The sequence below is a fragment of the Triticum urartu genome, chromosome 6 (genome assembly GCF_003073215.2).
Source record: "Triticum urartu cultivar G1812 chromosome 6, Tu2.1, whole genome shotgun sequence".
Taxonomy (NCBI): Eukaryota; Viridiplantae; Streptophyta; class Magnoliopsida; order Poales; family Poaceae; genus Triticum; species Triticum urartu.
Window position 1 is genome coordinate 404,901,446 of NC_053027.1, and position 17,071 is coordinate 404,918,516.

Sequence of the window (17,071 nt, forward strand, 5' to 3'; positions counted from 1 at the left end):
AGATAAGAAAATATGGGCTGATGAAAAGGCCTCTTGGTCACCCGGGCAGAGAAAGCTGAGGTGTCACTTGCAGAAGCAACTACCGAGTTATCCGGCTTGAAGCGCCATATATCTCAGACGGTCTCAGCAATCTTTGGTAAGCTACTTCTGCAAACGTTAAATATTGCAAATCTTTTTCCGATGAGTATCTTAATTGTCACCTCCGGCTCACCTAATGTTTGTTAATGGAGGCCCTAGGAGCGCAAACCTTAACCAGAACAAGTTGATCAAGCTAAAGGCAGTTTATACTCTGGTGGAACAACTCTACACCGGGTCACAACGTGCTTTGGCCATTGTGGCTTTGTCAAATGACGTTCCCCATCTCCTGGCTGACATGTTAAAGCTGCTCGCTATGCTACCTCAACGGGTCCAAGAGCTAAGGCGGGCGTCTACAAGAGCCGGAGCCATAGCCGCATTGAGACGGACCAAGGCATGGATACCAGAACTAGACCCGGCTGATATCGCCCTTGGATATCCAAGCTTGAAGGAGGATGGTACCTTATTTGATGAGAAGGAGTTTACCACTTGCGTGAAGGAAATACGCCATGTGGCCACTCTTATTGGGAATGACACTGACCTTACTAAGTACCAGCCGGGTTATGACAGCGAGAATCGGAGACTCCCAACGCCACACTATGATGCAGTCAGCCTGATCCCTCCAAATCGTAAGCATACCTTCGCCCCTGAAGTCGATCCAGCCGGGTTAATTGATGATGAAGTTGAATTTGCAGCTTTGAGTGGCATTGACTGGTGATCATCAACCTTCCAGGATAGGGCAGCCGACGGAGGAGCAGAGAAGGATAACCCAGAAGCCTCAGGTCAACCAAACGAGTGAACTATCAGGCGTCGTATGTCTATGCTTTGTGGAAAAAACAATGATTCATTATCCAGACTCAGGGATTCATGTAATAGGGTAGATAAAACACATAATTTTGTCATGCCTTCGCGCATGTTTTGAGGCGCTTAACAATTTCTTAAGTCGCTGTCGTTATACCGGTTTATACTGGTCTTCTGCTTCCTTTATGTTAAAAGAAAATGCTTGCATTGCCCTGCATATAGAACAAACACAAGTCCCTTGGCGGCTTATCGCATCGGAGGTCATATAATGTATTGATAACCCGGAGTGTGAACCAAAAAAATTATATAAAGACCGGTTTGCAATTATACCTGTTTAGACATAATCATAACAGCATACCTGTGATCCTTTTGGTGATCTTGCTGGCTTATGTGACCCAAATAATGAGGGTAAGCTTTAACTCCTGAAACTTGGCACATATGATGTTTGATATGCGCTAACACTTTATTTAAATTGGTGAACAAAAACCACCCCATAAGTGCTTTCAAAAGGATCTCAAGGTAGTCAAATAATTATACTTACAAAGTATCATGAGAAATAAACAAAATTCAAAGGCTTCTGATTCGAATACGATCAGTGAACCGTTCCTAAGGGGTTAAGCTAAGATTCGGAAACGATCATATAGCCCCCAGTGGCTTTGGCGATGCCGATCAAGTGGGTATCGACAAATATGTTCTCTTTGGTTTGAATACGACCTATGTTTGAATAGGAAGCCCCCAAGTGACCATAAGAGTTGTTTAATGACGCTGATTCGAATACGATCCACGTCAGACCCAAAGGGGTTAAGCTATGATTCAAATATGATCAGGAAGCCGCCAAGTGGGTTTGGTAGTATGCCGATCAAGAGGGTATCGACAGCTATGTTCTCTTTGGTTCGAATACGACCTATGTTTGAACAGGAAGCCCCCAAGTGATCCTGGCTAGATTCAGATATGATCATAAGCCGTACCAAGTGGAAAGGCAGATTCAAATATGATCCACTCCTTGTTGGTTGTTTCAACGTCATGACAAGGAAAACATGTAAACTTTTGAAGAAGAAAAGGACAGAGGTCCTGCTTTATTGCTTTCATAATATATACATCGTCAAAATGTGTACATCCTGAGAGCCGGTGGCTCAGGTATAGTAAGGCCGAAGATGAGCGATATTCCATGGCCGGCGGGTCTCCTCCCCCGACTTATGTGAGTCTTTGTGCTCTCGAACATCGATGAGGTAATATGACCCGTTGTTCAGGTTCTTGCTGACCACAAAGGGTCCTTCCCAAGGATGGGATAGCTTGTGCATATCGGATTGATCCTGGATGAGCCGGAGCACTAAGTCACCTTCCTGAAAGGTTCTCGATCTAACCCGGCGGCTATGATAGCGGCGTAGGTCTTGCTGGTAAATCGCTGAGTGGGCTATTGCCAAGTCTCTCTCTTCATCCAATAAGTCAAGCGCATCCTAACGAGTTTGTTCATTATCAGCTTCAACGTAGGCTGCCACTCGGGGCGAGTCATGACGGATGTCACTTGGCAGGACCGCCTCTGCTCCGTAAACCATGAAGAAAGGTGTATAACCTGTAGACCTGTTAGGTGTAGTGTTGATGCTCCAAATCACAGAGGGTAACTCCTCCACCCAACAACCCGGCGTCCGCTGTAAGGGGACCAAGAGCCGGGGTTTTATACCTTTCAAGATCTCCTGATTGGCTCTCTCTGCTTGACCATTGGATTGAGGATGAGCTACTGCCGAAACGTCAAGCCGGATATGTTCTCGTTGACAGAACTCTTCCATAGCACCTTTGGAGACATTGGTGCCATTATCAGTTATGATGTTGTGCGGCAAACCAAAACGAAAAATCACCTTTTTCATGAACTGAACCGCCATGGGTGCATCACACTTACTGACTGGCTCTGCCTCAACCCACTTTGTAAATTTATCAACCGCCACCAGGAGGTGTGTCTTTTTATCCTTAGACCTCTTGAAAGGTCCAACCATGTCAAGCCCCCAGACCTCAAATGGCCAAGTAATTGGAATCATCCTCAACTCTTGAGTCGGCACATGAGCTCGTCGTGAGAATTTTTGACACCCGTCACATTTACTGACCAGATCTTCCGCATCTGCATGAGCCGTCAGCCAATAAAAACCATGACAGAAAGCCTTGGCCACGAGAGATTTTGAGCCGGCATGATGACCGCAATCCCCTTCATGGATCTCACGAAGTATTTCCTGACCCTCCGTAGGTGACACACAGCGTTGAAACGCCCCAGTGACACTGCGATGATGTAATTCACCATGAACAATCGTCATGGATTTATACCGCCGGATGATTTGTCTCGCCAAGGTCTCATCCTGAGGCAACTCTCCCTGGGTCATGTAAGCCAAATATGGCACTGTCCAATCCAGGATGACATGAAGAGCCGCCACCAACTGTGCCTCTGGGTCTGGAATAGCTAAGTCTTCCTCTGTGGGTAACTTGACAGAAGGGTTATGCAAAACATCCAGAAAAGTATTAGGCGGTACCGGCTTACGCTGAAACCCCAGCCGGCTTAAAAGCATCAGCCGCCTCATTCTTCCTTCGATCAATGTGCTCCACTTGATAACCCTTAAAGTGCCCAGCTACAGCATCAACTTCACGATGGTAAGCCACCATGAGGGGATCCTTGGAGTCCCACTTGCCTGACACCTGTTGAGCCACGAGATCTGTGTCGCCCAAGCACCTTACCTGGCTCAAATTCATCTCTTTGGCCATCCGAAGACCATGGAGTAAGGCCTCATATTCAACTGCATTATTAGTACAAAGAAACATAAGCTGGAGCACATGACAAAATTTGTTACCTCGAGGGGAAGTTAAAACGACTCCAGCCCCCGAGCCTTCCAATTGCCTGGACCCATCAAAGTGAATAGTCCAATACGTGTTATCCGGCTGCTCCTCAGGTGTCTGCAGCTCTGCCCAATCATTGATAAAGTCTACCAGGGCTTGCGACTTGATAGCAGTACGCGGTACATACTTCAAGCCATGAGGCCCAAGCTCGATGGCCCACTTGGCGACTCGTCCTGTGGCCTCTCTATTCTGGATGATGTCCCCCAAGGGGGCAGAACTTACCACGGTGATAGGGTGACCTTGGAAGTATTGCTTCAGCTTCCGGCTTGCCATGAACACCTCGTAAACAAGTTTCTACCAATGCGGATACCTTTGCTTAGACTCAATGAGCACCTCACTGATATAATAAACCGGCCGTTGAACCGGATGCTCCTTGCCAGCCTCCTTGCACTCCACCACAATTGCAACACTGACAGCACGTGAGTTAGCATCCACGTATAACCGCAATGGCTCTCTATCAATGGGAGCCGCACGGACCGGCGGCTCAGATTACTGTCTCTTTAAATCTTCAAAGGCAGCATTAGCAGCATCACTCCACATAAAAGTGTCTGTTTTCCTCATCATCTGATATAGCGGTAAGGCCTTCTCACCTAACCGGCTTATGAACTGGCTTAAAGCAGCAACACGACCTGCCAGTCGCTGAACATCATTGATGCACGCCGGTTTAGCCAAAGAGGTAATTGCATTGATCTTCTCCGGATTAGCTTCAATGCCCCTGTTGGAGACTAGAAAACCCAAAAGCTTTCCTGCAGGCACACCAAACACACATTTGGCCAGGTTAAGCATCATCTTATAGACCCGGAGATTATCAATGGTTTCCTTCAGATCAGCTATCAAGGTTTCCTTTTCTCTAGACTTCACCACTATGTCATCCACATAAGCGTGAACATTGCGCCCAACCAGATCGTGGAGACAGTTCTGTACACACCGCTGATAAGTCGCTGGGCACTCTTGAGCCCAAATGGCATGGACACATAACAGAAGGCTCCAAACGGAGTGATGAAGGTCGTCTTCTCCTAGTCCTTAACTGCCATCTTGATCTGATGATAACCAGAATAAGCATCCAGAAAGCTCAAACGCTCACAACCCGCCGTAGCATCAATGATTTGATCAATACGGGGGAGAGCAAAGGGATCAGCCGGACAAGCCTTATTTAAGTCTGTGTAGTCCACGCACATCCGCCAAGTGCCGTTCTTTTTAAGTACAAGCACCGGGTTAGCCAACCACTCTGGGTGAAAAACTTCAACAATAAACCCGGCTGCCAAGAGCCGGGCCACCTCCTCGCCAATAGCTTTCCGTCTCTCTTCGTTGAACCGCCGAAGAAATTGCCTGACCAGCTTAAACTTCGGATCAATGTTAAGAGTGTGCTCAGCGAGTTCTCTCGGTACACCCGGCATGTCAGAAGGCTTCCATGCAAAGATGTCCCGGTTCTCACAGATGAACTCGATGAGCGCGTTTTCCTATTTAGGATCCAAATTGGCACTGATACTGAACTGCTTAGACGAATCGCCTCGAGTAAAATCAACAAGCTTGGTTTCAGCAGCCGACTTAAACTTCATCACCGGGTCATGCTCTGTGGTTGGCTTCTTCAGAGAGGTCATATCCACCGGGTCAACGTTATCTTGATAAAACTTCAGCTCCTCTGTTGCACAAACAGATTCGGCATAAGCCGCATCAACTTCCTCACATTCCAGGGCTATCTTTCAACTCCCATGCACAGTGATGGTGCCCTTGTGACCCGGCATCTTAAGATGCAAAAAACATAACACGGTCGTGCCATAAATTTGGCATAAGCCGGCCGCCCAAACAGAGCATGATATGGACTCTTGATTTTGACCACCTCAAAAGTTAATTTCTCAGCCCTAAAATCATACTCATCTCCAAAGGCCACCTCCAGTTCAATCTTACCGACCGGGTACGCCAACTTACCAGGCACCACTCCATGGAAAATGGTGTTGGACGTCTTTAATTTTTTGTCAGTCAAACCCATGCATCGAAAGGTCTCGTAATAGAGGATGTTGATGCTGCTACCTCCGTCCATGAGTACCTTAGTGAATTTATATCCACCGACCTGAGGCGCTACCACCAAGGCTAACTGACCCGGATTGTCAACCCGGGGAGGGAGATCTTCCCTGCTCCATACTATAGGCTGCTCTGACCACCTTAAGTAACGGGGGACTGCCGGCTCAACAGAGTTCACCGCCCACTTATGAACCTTCTGGTCACGTTTGCATAAGCTAGTGGTGAACACATGATACTGTCCACTATTGAGCTGCTTTGGATTGCTTTGATAACCCGACTGCTGTTGCTGCCCTCCTTGAACAGATCGTTGCTGATTATAGCCGCCTTGATTTCCCTGAAAACCAGAATTTGAACCACCGCCCGGGCCATGAAAATCGCCGGCACCTGAGCCTCCGCCCGACCCATGATTGCCATCGAACGTGTTGGAATTCTTGGAAGCCTTCATGATCGCGCAATCCTTCCACAAGTGGGTGGCCGGTCGTTCCCGGGTGCCGTGTCTTGGGCAGGGCTCATTGAGCAGCTGCTCAAGAGATGGACCTAATAGCCAGACCGAGGGGGCGGCCTCCCCTTGCGCCTCAGATTGTTACCTTGTGCATTAGCGTTAGCCACAAACTCCAGGGTACCATCGGCTTTACGCTTGTTGCCTCCTTGATTTGCCGGGTTATGCTACTGACCCTTTCCATTGCCGTTCTTCTTTCCCTTCCCCGTCTTTTCCTCATCAGACGCAGGATCCTTGGTACTATCAGAATCAACATATTTGACTAAAGCCGCTATCAGCTGACCCATATCATTACAATCATGCTTGAGGCGCCCCAACTTCTTCCTCAGCGGTTCAATCGGCAATTCTTCTCCAACATGTGGACTGCAGAGTCGGCATCCATCTTGTCAGACGAATGTATTATCTCCTTGACCCGGCGCACCCAATGAGTGGTAGATTCACCCTCCTCTTTCTTACAATTAGTTAAGTCCACAATCGACATAGATTGCTTGCAAGTGTCCTTGAAGTTCTAAATGAACCAGGCCTTTAACTCCGCTCATGAGCTAATAGAATTGGGCGGTAAGCCCTTTAACCACGTCCGGGCTGTTCCATCCAATATCATGGTGAAGTACTTAGCCATTTTTGCGTCGCTGACCTCCAACAGTTCCATGGCCATCTCATAGCTTTCGATCCATTCCCCGGGCTGTAAGTCAGCCGTATAATTTGGCACCTTTCGGGGTCCTTTGAAATCCTTAGGTAAACGCACATTGCGTAAAGCCGGCACCAAACAAGGAATGCCTCCAGTTCTGGTGGCCACTCTTGCCTCAACAGAACTCGTCGGATAATCCGGGAAGGCCTGGTGAGCCATCTGCTGAGCCGCCAGCTGAGCCGCCCGCTCATCCTCCTGACGTATCCGGTCTTGCACCGGGTTATAACCATCAGGCTGGTTACGGCGATGGGCGTTGCTTGACAAAGCCTCCGACTCCATGTGCCTGCTATAACTCGGGCTCCGGCTTGGGCGAGGGGTTGAGTGAATCCTGTCCCTACTGTAGGAATAAGCCTCTTGCTGAGCCAGCGCTATTTGGACAAGTTCTTTGATCCTTCGCTTCTCTACTGTTGTTGGATCGTCACAGTCCATTGGGAGAGTCGCCAAACGTGTTGATGCTGCGATCAAGTTCTCCATGGGGTTAGAAAAGTGACCCGGTGGTGTCGGTACATAGCGGGGCGGGGCCATATTCCCATGAGGAGGTGCCATCACCCGAGGCTGAGCCGGTTCTCCTGCTCCGGATGTCATGAACTGATTTGCTTCTGGCGGGTTACTAGGGCCGGCCCCGGGTGTAGCGAAAAGGTTCTGAGGATCATAAATCGGAGGCAAACAGGATTGAGTTTTCTGGTGTCTCCTCCTCATTACCTCGTTAGATGCGTTTAGGCTCATCGTAAGCTGGAAAACCTCTAACTGGAGCTATTGCGCCCGTGCATCCAAAGCCGCCCGTTCTATGGCCAACCTGGTGTCCTCAGCTGCTAAGGCCTCCTTGGCCCGAGCTATTTCCTCACGCACTTGTGCCACCTCTACATTATGCTCATCTTGATTCGCAGGAATAACTGTGGTGGTTAACAGGGTCGTCAGCTTATCCATGAGATCAATCAGCACCTGAGCCGGCGGGCGCACAGGGCCTCCTGCCCCGGCCTCTCCTGACCCGGACGTTATTGCTGCTGCGGCTGTAGAGTTTTGACCGGGTTGAGTACCAGCCATGAAGACCCCTACGCAGCTTGGCGGCTCAAAGGGGTTCGGAATACTGCTGCCATCAGAACAGCCCCCTAGCATGCCATCTTGCAGTTGATACAACGAATCTGTCTCACTAGTGGACGAATCACCATAGGAGTGGATGGCCGTCTCACCACCATCTACGGATCCTTCAGAAAGTTCCCCTCCGTGGATGCAACCCATGAAGGCACGCTTCACGACGGGTTAAGCCCGGGCGGGTCTCACATGCTGAGCCGACTCGATAAGGTCGGTGCAGTTGTCCGGCTCAGAGCCCGGCTCACCAATCCGGCCGATGAAAATGTGGATTCCGCCGAAGGGGACCCGATACCCATACTCAATTGAGCCGGCGTCGGGGCCCCAGCCTTCGTCGTCGATGTAGATCTTGCCACGACGACTTTTGGTCATCCAGCCGGCTGCTTATCCCTTGAGCCCTTCGAAGTTGCCCTTAAAGAACTCAAATCCACTGTGCGCTGGCCCCACGGTGGGCGCCAACTATCGTGGAATTGTCACGGAAGATGTCCTCTTGCAAGGACTTAGTCGTGGAGCCATCGCAACTAGGAAGCTTAAAGGGGTTAACGGGACAAGGGACACGAGAGAGGTTTCATACTAGTTCGGCCCCTTACGGTGAAGGTAAGGCCTACATCTAGTTGGGTTGGTATTACTGAGGTTTCGATTACCAGGGAGCGAGATACGCTATGCCCGGCTCTCGATGAGATGTTTCTTGCCTTAAGCCGCCAGCGGGTCGCCCCCTTATATACACGGGTTGGTGCCCTGTGACCTACAAAGTCCCGGCCGGCTCATAAACAGTGTCCGACTCGGTGACTAGTTAATTCTACCTTATGATACAAGTCATGCCATTATGGCGGTTTACCACTACGGGCCTTAAGTCGCCTGTGGGCTTTAGACCCTTTACTGAACCGCCATCTTCATGTTTGAGCTTGGGCTTCATATGATTAATCCTCTTTGCGTAACCCGGCCCCTCCTGGGTGGCTTACACAAATAGTTATATCTCCAACAAGGGTGTCACCTCATTCGAGTCTTTCAATCGTTCCAGTGCATCAGCTCTCTCTCCAACAATCCTTGCCAAAGGTGTTTCTTTTCAATGGCCCATAACCCACAGGTTTTTTTGAATGTCATCAGTCAGATGCTTTTCCAAGATCGATTTAATTTTTTTTTTGTTGGCCCAACCTCTTCGCTCTTCATTCTCCCGGAGTATCTCATCAATTTTTTTCCTCATCATTTCTTTCAACGTTTGAAGACCGAAGAAGAGTTTCCTCTAAATATTGCCCCGTTCTCTTGGAGATTGCGGTGCTAGCTCGAGCTTATCCTCTCAAATTGTTTCCAATCGTGCGATTCTTTTCTTACCCATCCGGAGTACTTCAGGAGTTGTCTTCCGTTTCGTTCATCCGGGGGCCATCATTTAAGAAGATTCATTCGTTCCAAGTTCTCAGCTTCGTTCTTCAATTATTCTAAACTGATGCCACTTCGTTCGTCTCCATATTCATATTCGTACCGGAGCATCGTTCAAGAATTCTTTAGTAAGCTTGTGATCTCTTCGTTCTTTTGCATCTAAATTCACTCAAGTATCTTCGTTCATTTTCTAATTCCTCCCGGTGATTCATTCTCTTTCTTCATTAGTTTTCAAATTCTTACGGTGGTTCGTTCATGATTCCTTCTCCTTTGTTATCATATCAATTAATTCGTTCTTTCCTAATCCTACCGGTGGTTCATGAAGACCTTTAAAAATATTGCGCTATGTCTCCCCTTAATCTTTTCCAATGTGAATAAGTAGTATGCAAATCCATTGCTTCTCACATATTTAATTGGTGGAAGATAAGCATAACATAACTCTTATTCTTCTTTCATCAAGTTGATTAATCTCTTCTTTTCGGAGATTGTTCAAATGAATAATTTCTCGGTTCTAAGTTGTTTACATTTTCTTTACCGGAGTTCAAAGTTTCCTTGGTCGCCTCGTCGGAACCTCCATCTAAATCACTGCAAGGCTTTAATCTTATTCTTTGCATCCTCGAATTCTACCTCATCATACTTTCGTTACCGGAGTTCTTCATGGTGGTTCATCAGGATTTAATTCATTCTTCAAGTGTTCATCAAGATTCTTGTTGGAGGAGCGCAAGTATCTTTTCCCTTGCATCTCGAAGTGCAATTAATTCTCCGTATTATTTTGAAGTGGAGTTTTGCATTTCTTCGTTCTTCTCAGCTATTCAATCATTTCCGTTTGTGGCCGGTTATCACCTCATAATTTTGAGATGTTTTCCATAAGCCCACAACAAGCTTATTCTTTTCGTTGTTGATTTCCCAACAACTCCGTTCAATCCCTCCTTGCAAATATGCTTTTTTCAAACTCAATTGTGGTAGAAGATGTCATTTTTCTTGTTTGTTCTTTTCATTCAACTCTTTCAATTGTTCCGGAGGCATTGTGTTGTCCTTCTCATCAAGTATCGTTCAATCTTGTCAAGTTCATGTTCTATTTCATTCCATGTTCAACCGGGATGCTATCACAATCCTTTTGTTCTTATTCCTTTTGTATCTTGTTCTAACCGGAGTGGTTCTAGAGTCTATCTTATTCCTTGAGCTTTTCATTCTCTTCATATTCGTTGTTCCTCTTTTCTACTCGAGTGTTCTTGACTTTGTTCTTCTTCTCTCTTCAGCTCTTGTCTTACCTCACCCTCTTTCTCTTCCATCTCGTTCCTAAGATCTCGGGACAAGATCTCTTGTTAGTGGAGGAGAGTTGTAACGCCCCGAGTCCAATGCGCCAGATGTCATCCAGTTATTCGCTATCGTTGCCATGTCATCCACTTGCGTGTTACACTTTCCCATGTCATCATGTGCATTTCATCTGCATGTTTTTCAAAACTTGCATCCGGTCTTTTTTCCCCGTTGTCCGTTTCGGAATCCGACACCCTCACATGCACCCGTTGCATGTAATGCCCCGAATCTGATGCGCCAGGTGTCTTCCAGTTATTCGCCGACTTTGCCATATCATTCGCTTGTGTGTTGCATCTTTTCCATGTCATCATCTGCATTGCATCCTCATGTTTTAAAAACTTGCATCCGGTCCTTTGCCCCGTTGTCCGTTTCGCGTTCCGACACTCCCACACCCATCCGTTGCCCCTCTCAGACCTCGTTTCGTGAGTGGTATTTAAATGTTCTTGGAATGGGATGAAACTTGGCATGCGATATTGTTTTAGAGTAGGTAGACCGTCTGTCAATTTTCGTTCCATTTGGAGTTCGTTCGACGCCCCAACGGTTAACCACGTAGCCCGGAACCCCTCTCTCTTTGCAGCCCAGCCCATCTTCACCACAGCCCATTAGCCCATCCAAACCCTCTCCATTCTCTCGGTCGTTCGATCACAATCGCGTGGCCGAAAACCGCTCCTCATTTGGACTCTCCTATCTCCCCCTAGCTATATATATGTGCCTCTCCCCAAAATTCTCGCAGTCCAAACCCTACCCCTCATTTCCCCGCGCCGCCGGATCAACTCGCCGGTCGGACGTGTCCGCCGGACGCGTCGACCCGTCCAATCGGGTGGCGACACGTCATCCCGCCGCCTGGAACCACTACCGCGCCGCCACGTCAACCCGGGCCGCCCCACATCGTCGCGCCTCCACCGCGGGCCCGCCGAAGCCCAGAGCCGGGCCCCCCAGCCCGTTCGCCTCCCGTCGGCGCCCGCGCTCGTCCAGCAACCGTGTGGCACCCACTTGCCCGAGCGCCGGAGCAGCTTCTGCGCCGCCGCGTCCGCCGTGCCGGAGCTCGCCTCCGCCGAGCCCCTCGTCCCCGCCGGCCAGATCCGGTCGGGCCGGACCGGATCCGGCCACCCCCGAGCATCTCCGGCCGTCCCCGAGCCCCGCCGTCCGTCCTCCTCCTCATCTCCGGCGAGTTACCCCGAACATCCTCGAAATCCGTGCCAGATCTAGATCTAGAAGGTTGACCCCGAATTTTCGCGTCCCTTATTTCTTGTATTTTGGTGCCCACTTTGCCATGGCATATCTCCATGCATGTAGCTCCGTTTCGTGCGTGTAATTTATCAAAATGTTCATCATGAGATGCTCTTCATTTTTTTCCATTGTGCCATGCTTATTTGAGTTCATCTTAATACCCTAATAATCGTTGCAAGAGTGCTACATGATGTTAACTGCTGAAACTTGTTATAACTTGATGATTTGTCATTTTTGTGGCATTTTTTGTGTGCATCCTATGAGCATGATGTCTACTTTTTTGTGAAGCATCTCCATGACATATTTACAGTGGTTCAAGCCTTGTATTTTTTTACCCTATAGTGAGTCAATCGAGCTCGTGAAGTGGGCTACTTGCTGTCAATGTTCTGCCAATGCTGAAACTGTTATATCATGTTGATATCTTTGCTTGATGCTACGAATTAATCTATAAATAATATGGAGATGTTCATTAAGGATGTTTTTCTATAAATATTATGCTCCATAAATCCATGCTTTTGGTTGCATCTATAACCTGCTATAGCTTGTTGTAATCTTACTCTCAATTTGCTAAATAATGTTGCTGTCAGCCTGTTAACATTAATTTCAGTTTTGCCATGTGTTTTGCTAGTGGTCCATGCATCCTCTAAACTTTCTATTGCCATGCTTAGCTTTATGAGCATGTCTTCTTACTGTTGGTTGACTTCACATGCCATGAAATACTGTGTGGTGAGTGGAACATGCTCACCAACATGCCTACTTATCGTTGTTCCTGCCATGTGCTGTTAATTTCACGAAGTCTGAATGTGCCATATCATTTGCCATGTTTGCATGGGTGCTACCATCTTTTCTGTTGATCTTTGGAATAAGTTCAGTAAGGGAGTTTTGTTAATTGCTTTTATTACTAGCAAGCCATTCCTTTGGTTGCCATGACAAGTTCCTTTAACATGTTGTTTGATTGCTCTAAACTTTGCATCCTGATGTTATTTCTGTCATGTCTAGTGAAATTCTGCCAAGTCTGTGAAACTGTTATTATTTGCAATCTTGCCATGTCCTTTTGAGCATGTTCTAGTGATTTCTGGAGGTATCTCAGTGTTCATGTTTTGTCATGATTTCCTTTTACATCATGCTAATGCCTTTTTTCATGTTGGGGTGTTGTAGCTTATTGTTTTGATGCTTGCAAGTTGCCTAGTTGCTGTTCTGGACAGTTTGTCCTTTAAACTTGTTTCATGTGTATGTGTTGAACCGTTGCTTCGTTTTGAGTGTGCTCTACATGAAACTTACTTAGTTTTGCATGTAGTTTCATGTTACCGTGTTGCATCCATGTTTGGAGTGTGTTTGCTTGATGTTTGAATGCATTTTGCTTCAATGCCATGCTTAACTTGTTTTGTTCATATCGTCTAGGCCGTAGCTCCGAATTAAATGAACTTTATATGTAACTTGACTTGAATTTAATGTAGATCATCTTGGTGCATCTTAACTTGATGTTTAACAACTTGAACATAAGGTTTATTAAGATCTGGACCAATTCCACAATTTGCGTATGAGGACTTACTGAAATTGTTATATGTTGCATCCGGCCTCATTTAAACTTGCTTTGATGTGTTGCTCTTGTATGCATCATCTCTTGCCATGAGTAGCTTCATGTAGCCTTGTCATGCATCATACTTGGTTGAGCATCATGTCTTGTTTATGTGTGGTGTGTTTACCATGTTGTGTGCTTCTTCTCGATAGTTCCCGTTTCGTTGCGATCATGAGGATTCGTTCGTCTACGATTGGTTCGTCTACGTGGTTTCATCTTCTTCATGGACTCGTTCTTCTTCCTAGCGGGATTTCAGGCAAGATGACCGTCACCTTGGATCTCATTACTATCATTGCTATGCTAGTTGCCTCGATGCTATCGCTATGTCGCGTTACCTACCACTTGCTTATCAAGCCTCCCAAATTGCCATGAACCTCTAACCTTGTCACCCTTCCTAGCAAACCATTGTTTGGCTATGTTACCGCATTTGCTCAGCCCCTCTTATAGCGTTGCTAGTTGCAGGTGAAGATGAAGATTGCTCCATGTTGGATTATGTTTTATGTTGGGATATCACAATATCTCTTAAATTATTAATGCATCTATATACTTGGTAAAGGGTGGAAGTCTCGGCCTTATGCCTGGTGTTTTGTTCCACTCTTGCCGCCCTAGTTTCCGTCATATCGGTATTATGTTCCCGGATTTTGCGTCCCTAACGCGGTTGGGTCTTATGGGAACCCCTTGACAGTTCGCCTTGAATAAAACTCCTCCAGCAAGGCCCAACATTGGTTTTACCATTTGCCTACCTACCTCCTATACCTTTCCCTTGGGAGTAATTAACCCGAGGGTCATCTTTATTTTAGCCCCCCCGGGCCAATGCTTCTCTAAGAGTTGGTCCGAACTAGAGCCCCTTGCAGCGCCACCTCGGGGAAACTCAAGGCCTGGTTTTAGTTGTACGGACTTCTCATCCGGTCGTGGCCTGAGACGAGATACGCGCGGCTACTATTAGGGTGTCGGCACGCCGGGAGGTCCTACTGGTCTTGTTTTACCATTGTCGAAATGTCTTGTAACCGGGATTCCGAGACTGATCGGGTCTTCCCGGGAGAAGGAATATCCTTCGTTGATTGTGAGAGCTTATCATGGGCTAAGTTGGGACACCCTAGCAGGGTTTGAACTTTCGAAGCCGTGCCCACGGTTATGTGGCAGATGGGAATTTGTTAATATCCGGTTGTAGTAAACTTGAAGTAAACTCTTCTAAAATACACCAACCGCATGCGTAACCGTGATTGTCTCTTTTCAGGGTTGTTCGAGAGGAGAACACAGTTTTTGGGTTATGTTTGACGTAAGTAGGAGTTCAGGATCACTTCTTGATCATTACTAGTTGACATCCGCTTGTGTTGCTTCTCTTCTCGCTCTTATTTGCGTAAGTTAGCCACCATACTTTGCTTAGTCGCTGCTGCAACCTCACCACTTTACCCCTTCCTTACCCATTAAGCTTTGCTAGTCTTGATACCCATTGTCAGGGATATACCCCGTGGTGTAACCCGGCCGGAATTATAACCTGGCCGGACCTGGCGACTCACTAATGACTTGCCTTGACTGGATGACTCACTAAGTGACCCGCCCGAGCCTGGTGACTCATGGGTGACCTGGCGAGCGGGTCAGAGGAACGACAAGACCCGGCGGCCCAGAAGGCGGTTCATGGAAGGCCGGCTCATGTTATGGTGGGCCGGTTTATGAGGAAAACACAAAGGAATATTCTCCTACAAAGGAAGCAAGACTAGCACTACAAAAAAAATACACTTCCGTGATGATACGTGTTTGTCACAGTAGGTCGCTTTTTGTCATGCATGTACATCCATGACAAATTTATGACAGAATCAAGATAGTCATACCTGTGCTGTCGTAGAAGTGTTCCATGACATTACCAAAATTATCATCATGGAAGTGTCCACTTCCATGACAATAAATCGCGCGTCACAGAAGTGCTTTCGTCAAGGGTGACCGACACGTGGCATCCACCGTAATGGAACGCCGTTAAGCTATCGGGTCGGGTTTTGGATCCGATAACCCGTTAACAGCCCCGACCAATGGGGATTTTCCACATGTAAAATCATCATTGGCTGGAGGAGACACGTGTCAACTCATCCAATGGGCGAGACACGCCTATGATATGTTGATATGTGGACCGGCCCATCAAGTTTAAATGGGCCGGCCCAACTGAAGGCCCACAAGATTTTACAGACCATAATGGGCTGGCCCAGCTAAAGGCCCACGAGATTTCGCGGACCATAATGGGCTGGCCCAGCTAAAGGCCCACAAGATTTTGCGGGCCATAATGGGCCGGCCCAGGTAAAGGCCTACAAGATTTTTTTTGTGCCATAATGGGCCGTCCCAGGTAAAGCCCACAAGATTCTTGCGGGTCATAATGGGCCGGCCCAGCTAAAGGCCCACAAGATTTCACCGACATTAATGGGCCGGCCCAGCTGTAGGCCCACAAGATTTTGTGGACCCTAGTAGGCCGGCCCATTAACTGTCTTCCATGTTTTGGGCCATATGTCGGCCCATATTTGATCCGGTCCATTAATGGCCTGCCGCGCTCCGGGCCTAATAGTGTCCCATATGAGATCCGGCCCATTAAAGGCCTACCATGTTCTGGGCCAAATTACGGCCCAGATCAGGTCCGGCCCTTTAAGAGGCTTTGGGCTCAATTATGGCCCATATCAGATTCGGCCCGTCAACTGGAGACTATGCTTTTGGGCCCACTTGCTAAAGACTCACTTAGTAACTCGGCCTGATATTACTTTTGGCCTGTTAAGGGCCCGTTTAACATTTTGGCCCTATATTAATTTCAGCCTGTTAAAAGCCCGTCATATAGTTGGGCCTAACTACGGCCCGGTTTGCATCCGGCCTGCTCGCAGCCGATATCTGATTGGGCCAAACAAGGACCGAGACAATTTTTCGGCCTGTTAAAAGCCCGTGATTTGATTCGCACAATCATGGGCCGGGGTTCATTTCGGGCTGCTGCCGGCCCGTGAGCTGATCGGCACGTTTCAGGCCCAACCTAAATCGTGATTGCATGACGGCTCGATTATGTACCGTAATTTTACGGTTTGGCCGGTTTACTGCGAAGAAAGGATATATATACAGTAAAATAACTGCAGCATCGTGAATAAGAAAAAACCTATACTATACAATAAAGAAATTACGGCATATTACATCCACTGGGCATCAAAGTTTGCCACTATGATAATAAAGCACCAGCAGACAGCAGATTACATACACTGGGCATCAAAGATCGCCACCAGTGCAAATAAACACGCCAACAAAATAATATACAAAACCGACAGCACTTAAATAGAGTTCAAGAAAGGTTAGCCCTGCTAGGGAGCTGCAGCGCAGGCAGCTGAGCAAGATGATGAGACTGTGCTTGTTCAACACTTATATCTTCCTCACTCTGAAAGATAAACAAGCAGACAGACGACAGGTTTTGCACATAAAAGTATCAGTGCTGACAATTCATCACATTTCTTACTAACGAATAAAGTGACACAATTTAAATTTGCATTAACACAATATG